We start from the raw sequence: 14,091 nt of genomic DNA on the forward strand, positions 1-14,091 counted from the left end.
ACTGGAACTTGTATATATAAATCGATATTGTTGTTGACTTCTCTTCCATGAAATGGACAAGCTGTTTGTGTGTGTCTCATGAAGTTGTAGCCATTCAACTGAGTAGTCGGTTCTCCGGAAAATTAATGACTTTGTGTAAACGTGCTTTGACTTCAAACTTATGTTCTCCCGCTATACACATGACAATATAATACACCGAGAGGCATGGAAATTCAAACTAGGTGTGATCATGGGCTGCTAGTTGGATCCGTGAAAATCCAAGCTTGTAGACTGCTGTGACTACACGATTGAATAGCTTCCACGTCGTATGAGAAGCACAAATAGATGGTCATATCACATGAAAGAACAATCAACTTCGAAAGTGACTGATAGGAATTTATACTATTCCCTCTGTCTCATTAAACTTATCTGAGATTTGTTAAAATTTTAATGTATCTAGATGCTATTTAATATATAGAAAAATCTGAATTTAGACAGATCTCAAATAATTTTTCATGGGATAGAGGGAGTAATAATCAACATTGAAAGTGACTCATAGGAATTTACTAATATGTCGTTCAAGATTGAAATATTCTCAATATGCAGTCATGAATTATTTATTTTTATAATAGTTTGCAGAAATTACTTTTTTCATGATAGTATATGGATTGATATAGAATTTGTGATTAATATGCACTCAATTTTTAATGTACATATATTATATAAGAACATCGTCAGTCTGAGCAAATACGTACGCAAGTATGACTATAAAATAAAGGTCCAGCTCATAGGTTTATTATATACAGTCTAGCTAAAGATAATTTTATTGTCTAAGGGCAAAATTTTCCATTCGTCTTACTCGTAATCTTTACATTTTTTTTGAAACATCATATATTAATATAGATAGCAGACCGCCTCATTAAAAACCTTCCAGCCCCTTAGGTACCCTGGAAGGAAAAGAGTGCGTCTGGTACCTGCTGCCCCCCATAAAACAGTTACATCATTAACGAGCTTGCTGAGTATGAATCTAGGGGGTTCATCGACCCAGGTACAAGAACTACCAGAACTAAAGGAAACTCTAGCAAGCTCGTGAGCTACCTGATTAGCCTCCCTATTACAAAACTCAATGGAAACCTTTCCAAAACCAGACCAAAGAATATTACAATCATCATAAATGGCTGCTGACGATGTTGCTGAAAACCCTCCATTCTTCATAGTCTCCACAACTTGGGCGCAATCAGTTTGAATTATAAAGTTCTGTAGACCAATTTGTTGTGCCAATGTCAAGCCATCTCGGAAAGCATAGGCCTCCGCCATAGGAGCGTCAACAACATAAGGCAAAAAAGTCTGTAGAGCAGCCATACAAGCCCCTGTATGATCTCGTATAATGACTCCCGTCACCCCCTTCCCTGAATCACCATCAAATGCCGCGTCTACATTGATCTTGATGCCACCTTCCAAAGGCTTCTTCCAGCCCTCCTTTTGTTTTACCGCCGACTTCTTCAAATCCTCCATATAATTTTTTGCTAGGACTCTAATGGACATAGCTGATGGGAATGGTGTTTGTACATCCTCGCCATGTACCTTCTTTCTCCTTTCCCACCAAATGAACCAACCTGCAATAAGAATTAATTCAACCGATCCCACATTATCAATAGAAGGAATTCGCCCCCTTCTTTTTATGATCTCTTCCAAAATCACAGAAGCAGATCTATCAATGTTTAAAATATTGCCCAATCTGTCTTCCAACCCGAGACACCTCCACGCTTCTTTTGCTCGCTCACAGGTGAACAACATATGCTTTATATCCTCACATCCATTTGCGCAAATAAGACACCCGGTGATACGTCTCCAACGTATCTATAATTTCTTATGTTCCATGCTAGTTTTATGACAATACCTACATGTTTTGCTCACACTTTATATCATTTTTATGCATTTTCCGGGAATAACCTATTAACAAGATGCCGAAGCGCCAGTTCCTATTTTCTGCTGTTTTTGGTTTCATAAATTCTACACAGGAAATATTCTCGGAATTGGACCCCACGAAGACAGAAGCCAATATTTTACCGAGACGGACCCAGAGAGCCAGAGAAGGGCCAGAGGGGGGCCAAGGGGCCTCCACACCATAGGGGGTGCGGGTGACCCCCTGGCCGTGCCCAGATATGGGGTGGGCCCTCGGGACCCCTCCGACACTGCCCTTTCGCCTATATATTCCTCGCGACGTGAAAACCCTAAAGGAATCGGTCTTCCTCCACGAAAAGTTACGTAGCCGCCGCCATCGCGAAGCCAAGTTCGGGGGACAGAAGTCTCTGTTCCGGCACGCCGCCGGGACGGGGAAGTGCCCCCGGAATCCATCTCCATCGACACCACCGCCATCTTCATCGCCGTTGCTGACTCCCATGATGAGGAGGGAGTAGTTCTCCCCCAAGGCTGAGGGCTCTACCGTAGCTATGTGGTTCAGTCTCTCTTTCTTATGATGTGATCTTTATGTGATCATAGCCTTTACAATCTAGATGTTATGCTACTCAAGTGTTTTATTATGTGAACTTCGGGGTTACTGTGACCTCGGTGTAAAGGTACAGTGTGTGCACCGTGTGTAACTCCCTTATGAATTGTGGTGTGTTAGTACCTCCAATGAATGCTCATGATGACAGTGTGGGGTGTTTATTAGTACTTGGGAATACGCCTTTGAGGTGTGCTTTTGCACACTTGCCCAATGAATTTGAGTTGTTTATCCAACAAGAGAGTGTTTTCAGAGTAGTATGATGAAGTGCTTATATTTATATTCAATTATGCTTGCAATGTTCAGAGTGGCCACTAGTGAAAGTATGATCCCTAGGCCTTGTTTTCAAATACTGCAAACACCGCTTATTTACTGTTTTATTGCATCTTTATTTCCTGCAATATTTATTTCAGATCGCAATTATCGTTTACCACCATCTATACCACCTGCGTTTTAATATCTCTTCGCCGAACTAGTGCACCTATACATCTGACAATTGTATTAGGTGTGTTGGGGACACAAGAGACTTCTTGTATCTTAATTGCAGGGTTGCTTGAGAGGAATATCTTTGACCTCTACCTCCCTGAGTTCGATAAACCTTGGGTGATTCACTTAAGGGAAACTTGCTGCTGTTCTACAAACCTCTACTCTTGGAGGCCCAACACTGTCTACAGGAATAGAAGCGTGCGTAGACATCAAGCTATTTTCAGGCGCCGTTGCTGGGGAGGTAAGGTAAAAGGTATTCACATCCTCCGACTACTAAGCTATTTCCTAGCACTGTTGCCGGTGTGTGAGTGCTCGAATCTATCTCCTTTAGATTCTGCAATTTTATCTTTTTGTCTCTTGTTTTTATTTTTCACTAGTTAGGCATAATGGAGAACAACAACAAATTTAGTGAGCTTTTTTTATCTTTTTCATGAGTTAAGACATGAATTGTTTGATGCGAAAATTAAAAAACCTATGGAACCTTATTTGCATGCTAGTAGTAATGTTATTAGTATGAACGCAATTACTACCAATGCTATGGAAAAGTCTAAGTTTGGGGAAGCTAGTTTTTATGATCTTCTTAGCTTCCCAGCTTTAGGGGAGAAAATTTGCTCTGATAATACTTTATCTCCCATATGCGATAACTCTAATGATGCTTGTGATATTTTAAATCCACCTACTAAAAGTATTCCTTTCAAGATACGTATGAAAATTGTTAAACTTGCTATGAACAATTGCTATTTTGGAGATGGGACTGTCCATCCTAGTGATCATTTACTCTTTATACATGAATTATGCGAGTTGTTCGAGAGTGCAGGTATTTCAAAGGACCAAGTTAAGAGGAAGCTATTCTCTATATCTCTGAAGGGCGGAGCTGCGGAATGGTATAAGATGTTGAAGAATGGTCGATCTATTGGTTGGGAGGAAATTGCATCTCTCTTTTATTCTAAATTTTATCCTCCTCATGAAGTGCATGTTGATAGGAATTACATTTATAACTTTTATCCTCGTGTGGGAGAGAGTATTTCCCAAGCATGGGGGAGATTGAAGTCACTAATGCTCAAATATCCTATTCATGAGCTCCCCAGTAATGTTATTATTAATAATTTTTATGCAAGGCTTTTAGGACACCACAAGGACTATCTAGATGCCTGTTTGGAGGGATCTTTCACAAGCAAGGAGGTTGAAGCTAGATGGGATCTTCTTGAAAGAATTCAAAGCAACACTGAAGATTGGGAGAACGACAAAGGTAAAGAATCAGGTATAAACTATGAGTATGATTGCATTAAGTCTTTCGCTCAAACTGCTGATTTTCAAGTGCTTAGTGCTAAATATGGTCTTGATCGTCAAATTATGGTCGATTGCTATAGATCCTTTGCTTCTCATATTAATGTTCCTAAAGAAAATTGGGACGTGTATCATGAACCTTTCAAAGACACTTGCAAGGAAAATGAAATTGTTGTTAATGATTGCAATAAACATGCCCAAACTTCTGAAAATACTATTTTTTATAAGCATGTTAATTTTTGTGGAATACATAGACCTTGTGGAATTAATCAAATCGAAGATGAATATTGTATCCATCACAGGAATGAAAAAACTAGAAAGTGGTCTAGGGCTCTAGATGATCTTGGTGAAAAAGTTTGTGCCCTCTATCCTTTTATTTGTGAACTTTGCCATAGAGTGGGTCATTTTAATTTTCAATGGTCCTCCAATGATAATTCGAACCCCATGAGTGCTGCAAATTTGTATTGTAATGATGAAATCATGCCTAATCAGCATGAGGAACTTACATTATTTTTGGAGTGTGAAGAGTTATTGAGAAAAACTTCTTTGGTAGATATGAGTGCTCTTGATATTAATAGTGTCCTGCGTGGGTGTCTTTCTTATTGCATTGATAATTGCCACACAAATACGTACATACAAAATATTATAGAAGATGACACTTTTGCCAAAATATGATAGGACCGCTGTGTGTTTTGAACTTATTAAAGAAAAGGAGGAATCCTCCCAAGTTTCTTCTATTGTTTCTGGAAATAAATTAGGTTATGTGGAGAAGCTTGCTTTCAAGCCTCGAAGAAGAAGAAGAAGAAGAAGAAGAAGAAGAAGAAGAAGAAGAAGAAGAAGAAGAAGAAGAAGAAGAAGAAGAAGAAGAAGAAGAAGAAGAAGAAGAAGAAGAAGAAGAAGAAGAAGAAGAAGAAGAAGAAGAAGAAGAAGAAGAAGAAGAAGAAGAAGAAGAAGAAGAAGAAGAAGAAGAAGAAGAAGAAGAAGAAGAAGAAGAAGAAGAAGAAGAAGAAGAAGAAGAAGAAGAAGAAGAAGAAGAAGAAGAAGAAGAAGAAGAAGAAGAAGAAGAAGAAGAAGAAGAAGAAGAAGAAGAAGAAGAAGAAGAAGAAGAAGAAGAAGAAGAAGAAGAAGAAGAAGAAGAAGAAGAAGAAGAAGAAGAAGAAGAAGAAGAAGAAGAAGAAGAAGAAGAAGAAGAAGAAGAAGAAGAAGAAGAAGAAGAAGAAGAAGAAGAAGAAGAAGAAGAAGAAGAAGAAGAAGAAGAAGAAGAAGAAGAAGAAGAAGAAGAAGAAGAAGAAGAAGAAGAAGAAGAAGAAGAAGAAGAAGAAGAAGAAGAAGAAGAAGAAGAAGAAGAAGAAGAAGAAGAAGAAGAAGAAGAAGAAGAAGAAGAAGAAGAAGAAGAAGAAGAAGAAGAAGAAGAAGAAGAAGAAGAAGAAGAAGAAGAAGAAGAAGAAGAAGAAGAAGAAGAAGAAGAAGAAGAAGAAGAAGAAGAAGAAGAAGAAGAAGAAGAAGAAGAAGAAGAAGAAGAAGAAGAAGAAGAAGAAGAAGAAGAAGAAGAAGAAGAAGAAGAAGAAGAAGAAGAAGAAGAAGAAGAAGAAGAAGAAGAAGAAGAAGAAGAAGAAGAAGAAGAAGAAGAAGAAGAAGAAGAAGAAGAAGAAGAAGAAGAAGAAGAAGAAGAAGAAGAAGAAGAAGAAGAAGAAGAAGAAGAAGAAGAAGAAGAAGAAGAAGAAGAAGAAGAAGAAGAAGAAGAAGAAGAAGAAGAAGAAGAAGAAGAAGAAGAAGAAGAAGAAGAAGAAGAAGAAGAAGAAGAAGAAGAAGAAGAAGAAGAAGAAGAAGAAGAAGAAGAAGAAGAAGAAGAAGAAGAAGAAGAAGAAGAAGAAGAAGAAGAAGAAGAAGAAGAAGAAGAAGAAGAAGAAGAAGAAGAAGAAGAAGAAGAAGAAGAAGAAGAAGAAGAAGAAGAAGAAGAAGAAGAAGAAGAAGAAGAAGAAGAAGAAGAAGAAGAAGAAGAAGAGGAAGAAGAAGAAGAAGAAGAGGAAGAAGAAGAAGAAGAAGAAGAAGAAGAAGAAGAGGAAGAGGAAGAAGAAGAAGAGGAAGAGGAAGAAGAAGAAGAGGAAGAGGAAGAAGAAGAAGAGGAAGAGGAAGAAGAAGAAGAAGAAGAAGAAGAAGAAGAAGAAGAAGAAGAAGAAGAAGAGGAAGAAGAAGAAGAAGAAGAAGAAGAAGAAGAAGAAGAAGAAGAAGAAGAAGAAGAAGAAGAAGAAGAAGAAGAAGAAGAAGAAGAAGAAGAAGAAGAAGAAGAAGAAGAAGAAGAAGAAGAAGAAGAAGAAGAAGAAAAAGAAGAGGGGACATAAAAAGAAAGAGGTAACGACATATCCCCGCATGTATGAGATAACGATAGGTAACCGTAAGTATGTTGCTCCTAATGATTATTATGATAATGAATCTGAGTATAATGATCTTTCTATGCCCTTTACCTATATTACTGATCATGATTTGGAAGAGCACACTACTTTTGATAATGAAAATCTCTTTGGTACTGATTATGAAAGTAATGATGTTAGCACTATCCATGTTCCCTCAAACGATGATATTGAAAGCTCTAAGCTTGGGGATGTGGTGCTTGAAGATCCTATATTTGAGACCTTTACTTTTAGTGAAAGTGATGATATTATATCTTCGGGTTTAGATAATCGTTATAGAGATGGCTATGACACAGGTTATAGTTATCCTTATGAAACTTGTCATAGTTATGATGGGATTACCAAAAACCATTCCCTTAGTATCCAACTTGTTTACCATGTTTAAATTCTTGATAATGATCCTGCTCCAATTACTATTAACGAGAAGAGTTTTTCTTATGCCAAAAATAATGATACTTTTATGCATATGAACCATGATAAGAATGTTTTAAGTGATGGTTATATTGTGGATTTCATCAATGATGCTATAGAAGGTTATTATGAGAGAGGGAAACATGGGTATATGCATCTTAATAATATTAAGTTACCTCTCTACATGCTGAAAATTTTGAAGTTACTCGTGTTTTATCTTCCTATGCTTGTCACTTGGTTCTTCATGAATTTATTTGTGTACAAGATTCCTATGCATAGGAAGTGGGTTAGACTTAAATGTGTTTTGAATTTCCTTTTTGATGCTCTCTTTTGCTTCAAATCTTATTTCTTGCGAGAGCATCATTAAAATTACTGAGCCCATCTTAATGGCTATAAAGAAAGCACTGTTGGGAGATAACCCATGTTTTTATTTTGCTACTGTTTTGTTGTGTCTTGTAAGTTGTTACTACTGTAGCAACCTCTCCTTATCATGTATTGTTGTGCCAAGTAAATTCTCTAATAGAAAGTTGATGCTAGATTTGGATTTCTGCGCAGAAACAGATTTCTTAGCCGTCACGTATTTGCATTTTTCTCTCTGTAGAAGAATCAAAAAAATCTGCAAAAATTCATGCGTGATCCTCAGATATGTACGCAACTTTCATTAGTTTTGCGTTTTCCCATCTGAGCAAGTTAAGTGCCTCGATTTTTTTTTCTTTACGGACTGTTCTGTTTTGACAGATTCTGCCTTTTATTTCACATTGCCTCTTTTACAGTGATTGATTGGATTTCTTTGCTCCATTAAATTTCAGTAGCCCTGGGTAATGTCCAGAAGTGTTGGTAATGATTGTGTCCTTGCTGAACATGTGAATTTTTGATTATGCACTAACCCTCTAATAAGATTGCTTTGAGTTTGGTGTGGAGGAAGTTTTCAAGGATCAAGAGAGGAGGATGATATGATATGATCAAGAAGAGTGAAAAGTCTAAGCTTAGGGATGCCCCCGTGGTTCATCCCTGCATATTTCAAGAAGACTCAAGCGTCTAAGCTTGGGGATGCCCAAGGCATCCCCTTCATCATCAACAAACTTATCAGGTCACCTCTAGTGAAACAATATTTTAATTCCATCACATCTTCTGTGCTTTACTTGGAGCTTCTGTTTGTTTTTATTTTTGTTTATTTTTGAATAAATTCAGACCTCAACATGCTTGTGTGGGAGATACACGCTCTGCTTTTTCATTTGAACACTTGTGTTCTTCGTTTTACTTTAATATTCATGGCGAAAGCTGAAAGCCTCAGCATTGATTGTTATTTGGTTGGAAACATAAAATGCTTCATATTGTCTTGAATAATTTGATACTTGACAATTATTTTGAGCTCTCAAGTAGATCATGTTTAAGCTCTTGCATCATATAGTTTAAACCTATTAGTGGAGAACTACCGTAGAGCTTGTTGAAATTTGGATTGCATGATTGGTCTCTCTAAGGCCTAGATATTTTCTGGTAAAAGTGTTTGAACAACAAGGAAGACAGTGTAGAGTCTTATAATGCTTGCAATATGTTCTTGTGTAAGTTTTCCTGTACCGGTTTATACTTGTGTTTGCTTCAAAAAACCTTGCTAGCCAAAGCCTTGTACTGAGAGGGAATGCTTCTCGTGCATCAAAAAACCTTGAGCCAAAACCTATGCCATTTGTGTCCACCATAACTACCTACTATGTGGTATTTTTCTGCCGTTCCAAAGTAAATTGGTTGCGTGCTACCTTTAAAAATTCCATTCCTTGTCTTTGCAATACATAGCTCATGGGAAAGTAGCCTAAAAAAACTATTGTGGTAATGAATATGTCGCTTATGTATCCTAGTTCTTATAAGTTGCTTGTTGAGAGGTAACCATGTTTTCTGGGGACGCCATCAACCTGTTACACCTTTGTTGAATATCATGTGAGTTGCTATGCATGTTCGTCTTGTCTGAAGTAAGGGAGATTTACCATGAGTTAAATGGTTTGAGTAGGCATATTTTTAGAGAAGAACATTGGGCCGCCAACCAAAGCCATGTATGATGGTGGAAGTTTCAGCTTGGACATTAATCCTCAGAATCTCTTATGAGAATATTATTGTTGTTGGATGCTAAAACATAAAAGAGGAGTCCATTATCTGTTTTCTATGTTGTCCCGGTATGGATGTCCTCAAGTTGAGATCTATCAAAATCGAGAAATCAAATGCGATTGATCTCCTTGGACCTTTGTGCAGGTGGCATAGAGGTACCCCTTTGTGACACTTGGTTGAAACAAATGTAATGCAATGATAATCCATGGAAATCCGAGCTAATTAGGACAAGGTGCGGGCACTATTAGTATTCGATGCATGAGGCTTGCAACTTATAGGAAGTTTTATGCATAACCCAGATTAATTATTACTACCGTTGACACAATTGTTTCCATGTTTTTAAAATAAAAAGCTCTAGCACATGAGTAATCCATGCTTCCCTCTGCGAAGGGCCTTTCTTTTACTTTATGTTGAGTCAGTTTACCTAGTTCTTTCTATCTTAGAAGCAAACACTTGTGTCAACTGTGTGCGTTGATTCTTACATGTTTACTTATTGCACTTGTTATATTGCTTTATGTTGACAATTATCCATGAGACATGCATGTTGAAAGTTGAAAGCAATTGCTGAAACTTAAATCTTCCTTTGTGTTGCTTCAACACCTCTTATTAAGAATCTATTGCTTTATGAGGTAACTTTTATGCAAGACTTTTTGATACTTGTCTTGAAAGTACTATTCATGAAAAGTTTTTGCTATATGATTCAGTTGTTTAGTCATCAACTTTTTGTTAGCAAACTATAGACCATTGCTTTGAGTCACTTCATTTATCTCATATGCTTTACAATAGTGTTGATCAAGATTATGTTGGTAGAATGTCACTTTAGAAATTATTATTTTTATGTTTACCTACTCGAGGGCGAGTAGGAACTAAACTTGTGGATGCTTGATACGTCTCCAACGTATCTATAATTTCTTATGTTCCATGCTAGTTTTATGACAATACCTACATGTTTTGCTCAAACTTTATATCATTTTTATGCATTTTCCGGGACTAACCTATTAACAAGATGCCGAAGCGCCAGTTCCTGTTTTCAGCTGTTTTTGGTTTCAGAAATTCTACACAGGAAATATTCTCGAAATTGGACCCCACGAAGACAGAAGCCAATATTTTACCGAGACGGACCCAGAGAGCCAGAGAAGGGCCAGAGGGGGGCCAAGTGGCCTCCACACCATAGGGGGCGCGGGTGACCCCCCTGGCCGCGCCCAGATATAGGGTGGGCCCCTCGGGACCCCTCCGACACCGCCCTTTCGCCTATATATTCCTCGCGACGCGAGAACCCTAATGGAATCGGTCTTCCTCCACGAAAAGTTACGTAGCCGCCGCCATCGCGAAGCCATGTTCGAGGGACAGAAGTCTCTTTTCCGGCACGCCGCCGGGACGGGGAAGTGCCCTCGGAATCCATCTCCATTGACACCACCGCCATCTTCATCGCCGTTGCTGACTCCCATGATGAGGAGGCAGTAGTTCTCCCCCGAGGCTGAGGGCTCTACCGTAGCTATGTGGTTCAATCTCTCTTTCTTATGATGTGATCTTTATGTGATCATAGGCTTTACAATCTAGATGTCATATGCTACTCAAGTGTTTTATTATGTGAACTTCGGGGTTACTGTGACCTCGGTGTAAAGGTACAGTGTGTGCACCATGTGTAACTCCCTTATGAATTGTGGTGTGTTAGTACCTCCTATGAATGCTCACGATGACAGTGTGGGGTGTTTATTAGTACTTGGGAATACGCCTTTGAGGTGTGCTTTTGCACACTTGCCCAATGAATTTGAGTTCTTTATCCAGCAAGAGAGTGTTTTCAGAGTAGTATGATTTAGTGCTTATATTTATATTCAATTATGATTGCAATGTTGAGAGTGGCCACTAGTGAAAGTATGATCCCTAGGCCTTGTTTTCAAATACTGCAAACACCGCTTATTTAGTGTTTTACTGCATCTTTATCCTGCAATATTTATTTCAGATCGCAATTACCGTTTACCACCATCTATACCACCTGCGTTTTAATATCTCTTCGCCGAACTAGTGCACCTATACATTTGACAATTGTATTAGGTGTGTTGGGGACACAAGAGACTTCTTGTATCTTAATTCCAGGGTTGCTTGAGAGGAATATCTTTGACCTCTACCTCCCTGAGTTCGATAAACCTTGGGTGATTTACTTAAGGGAAACTTGCTGCTGTTCTACAAACCTCTGCTCTTGGAGGCCCAACACTGTCTACAGGAATAGAAGCGTGCGTAGACATCACCCGGCCAGGTTGCCAATGTGCCGGTTTGCAAGCACGCCACGGCAAGGAATCATAGCGTGAAGCAATCTCCAGCCAAATTTTTTAATCTTACTCGGAATTTCAAGACTCCACAACTTCTCCCAAACTGAATTATTTGCCCCTTCAGCAATGTTCTCATTCCTGTTATTTCTCCCAAATTTGTAATTCCACTGACAATAGTAAGCTGATTTGACCGAAAACATACCCGTCTTATTGTAATGCCAGGCCATGAAATCCTCTTTGTCCGGAGTCAGAGGAATTTGTAGAATTCTATCAACATCTATTGGCCAAAAGATATCATTGATCAGCTCTTCATCCCATGTACCATCAACAGGATTAATCAACTCCTCCACACGAGTAAGGATATTACTACCTCTAGGCGTCATAATTTTCAGGTTATGACTTGAAGGGATCCAACTGTCCTCCCATATGTTTATTTGACTGCCATCACCAACTCTCCAAATACACCCCTTTTTGAAACACTCCAGGCCTACCAGAATACTCTGCCATGTGAAAGAGCTGCCGCTTTTCGGTCTAGCATTAAGAAGCCGACCATCTGGATAATACATAGCTCTCAAAACTCTAGCAGATAGAGGATCAGAATCTCTTAACAATCTCCAAACCTGTTTTGCCAACATAGATAAATGAAAGCATTGTAAATCCCTAAAGCCCATACCACCACTCTTCTTTGGGATACACAACTTCCACCATGCCTTCCAGTGCATATGTTTCTGCTCTTCCTCATCGCCCCACCAGAATTGAGAGATGGCATCAGAAATTCCCTTGGAAATGTTTTTTGGAATCTTGAACACCATCATAGCAAACACCGGTATTGCTTGAGAAATTGCTTTAATAAGAATCTCTTTCCCACCCAGACTCAGCATCTTCTCTTTCCAACCACTAATCCTTGCTGAAAACCCTTTCCACCAAATGTCTGAATAACTCACTTTTATCAACCCCTACCATAGCCGGTAGGCCAAGGTACTTATCATTCTGAGATTTAGTTAGAATATTCAAGAATTGGCATACCTCCGCCCTCACTTCAACCGAAGTATTCAGACTAAAATAATTGCTTGATTTACTCTCAGATAGTTTTTGGACCGAATTTGCACATTAACTGTCAAGAATTTCCTTCACTTTGACCGCATTCTTCATATCTGCATTCATCAAGATTAGTGACTCGTCCGCGAACAAAAGATGAGAGACCATAGGGGCATCACGACAAACCCTCACCCCCTCTAGTTCACCTCTCTGTTCCGCCCCCTTAAGCATACTCGATAAACCTTGAACTACCAACAAAAAGAGATAAGGGGACAGAGGATCCCCTTGTCTCAAGACTCTTGATGGGATGAAAACATCAGTCTCCATAGAACTAAATCTGAGATTGTACCTTACTGATGACACACAAGCCATTATCAAATCCACCCATCTTCTAGCAAAACCCATCATTAACATTACCTTCTGCAAGTAGCTCCATTCAACCCTGTCATAAGCCTTCTGCATGTCAAGTTTAACTACACATAAAACCTTCTTGCCTTTCTTCGTCTTCATTACATGTATACTCTCATAAGCTATAAAGATATTATCCGTGATTAACCTTCCAGGAACAAAAGCGCTCTGGTGATCACTAATAATGTCTAGCAAATACTGCTTCAGCCGATGTGAGAGCATCTTTGAGATAACTTTGTAAACCACATTACACAGTAATTGGTCTAAATTGAGTCACCTTTTTCAGGATAATCAATTTTCGGAATCAACACAATAGTAGTATTATTCCAGCCATCCGGAACAGAAATATTATTAACAGCGTGCAACACTTCCTTTACCAGATCATCTCCTAGCATATTCCAGAATCGTTTATAGAACACCGCGTGGAGACCATTCGGCCCGGGGGCCTTCAAATCACCAATGTTGAAAAGCGCCTTTTTTACCTCTTCTGCAGTAAACGGAGCTAGGAGACCCACATTCATCTCATCAGTAACAAGACGCTTGATATCTGTAAACACCAATTCATTAGGATCCGAAACTTCAGAAGTGAAAACTTCAGAAAAATAGCTATGTACAGTGCTACACATAGCATCCCTGTCCTCATGTTTTTTTCCATTTTCATCAAGCAAAAAACTTTATTGTATTCTGCTTTTTCCTTTTATCTATGAAAAAAATTTGTATTTCGATCCCCATGTTTCAGCCAGTTTGCCCGTGCTCTCTGGATCCAAAACATCTCCTCTTTTTCCAAAGTGTTCTCAATTTGCAATTGTATCTCTTTTTGCGCAGCCAACGTAGCATCTGTCATTGGGCCACGCCTAAGTTGTTCAAGGTCCCTTTTTGTCAACACCGGGAATTTTAAGTCCGGATGCCTATTATGTCATCCATCGCAATCCCAGGAATATTATTTTTGCGAGACATAACAGTTGATATCATAAGTCATCATTCATTACAAACCATCATTGTCTTACAAAAGGGGATCACATGATCCAATATTACACAAATATTTGATCTATTGATCACCGAACAACGCAAGTAGCGGAAGCGTAATAGAAGTGGACTATCTAATCCACATGCCAACGATTGACGTTAGCAGAACTCCTAGTTGTTGTAGACGTCCTGCTGGCCGTCATCCTCGTACTGCTACTCCTCTTCATATTCT

The sequence above is a fragment of the Lolium perenne genome, chromosome 5, assembly GCF_019359855.2.
Source record: "Lolium perenne isolate Kyuss_39 chromosome 5, Kyuss_2.0, whole genome shotgun sequence".
NCBI lineage: Eukaryota > Viridiplantae > Streptophyta > Magnoliopsida > Poales > Poaceae > Lolium > Lolium perenne.